Genomic DNA, 258 nt, shown 5'->3' with positions numbered 1-258 from the left:
CATAAAATGTCAGAGAAATTTTGTAAAGTGAATGGAGTTAAATAAACATTCACGCACAACGCCGATAAAATGACAGGAATTATATCGTTATTGTAATCGATCAATGGGTAAATGTCACATGTTAGGCCTATTTCCTCATAACGAGGATGAAAACTGATGCAATTTTACGAAAACACCAACCACGGCAGCACAAAAATATAAGTTATGGCCGAATCATGGTTTTTCTGCTTCCTGTGCTCATCTAAAGAAACGTCTTTA

General features: G+C 35.7%; 1 protein-coding gene across 1 annotated transcript in view; it reads right to left on the bottom strand.

Annotated features, from left to right (window-relative positions):
• LOC119588087 overlaps window positions 1–258 on the bottom strand; it is a gene marked incomplete at its 5' end in the record, with an annotated part of 20,276 nt that overhangs the window by 16,681 nt on the left and 3,337 nt on the right.

The sequence above is a fragment of the Penaeus monodon genome, chromosome 23 (genome assembly GCF_015228065.2).
Source record: "Penaeus monodon isolate SGIC_2016 chromosome 23, NSTDA_Pmon_1, whole genome shotgun sequence".
Lineage (NCBI taxonomy): Eukaryota > Metazoa > Arthropoda > Malacostraca > Decapoda > Penaeidae > Penaeus > Penaeus monodon.
This window is presented reverse-complemented; position numbering and strand designations above follow the sequence as displayed.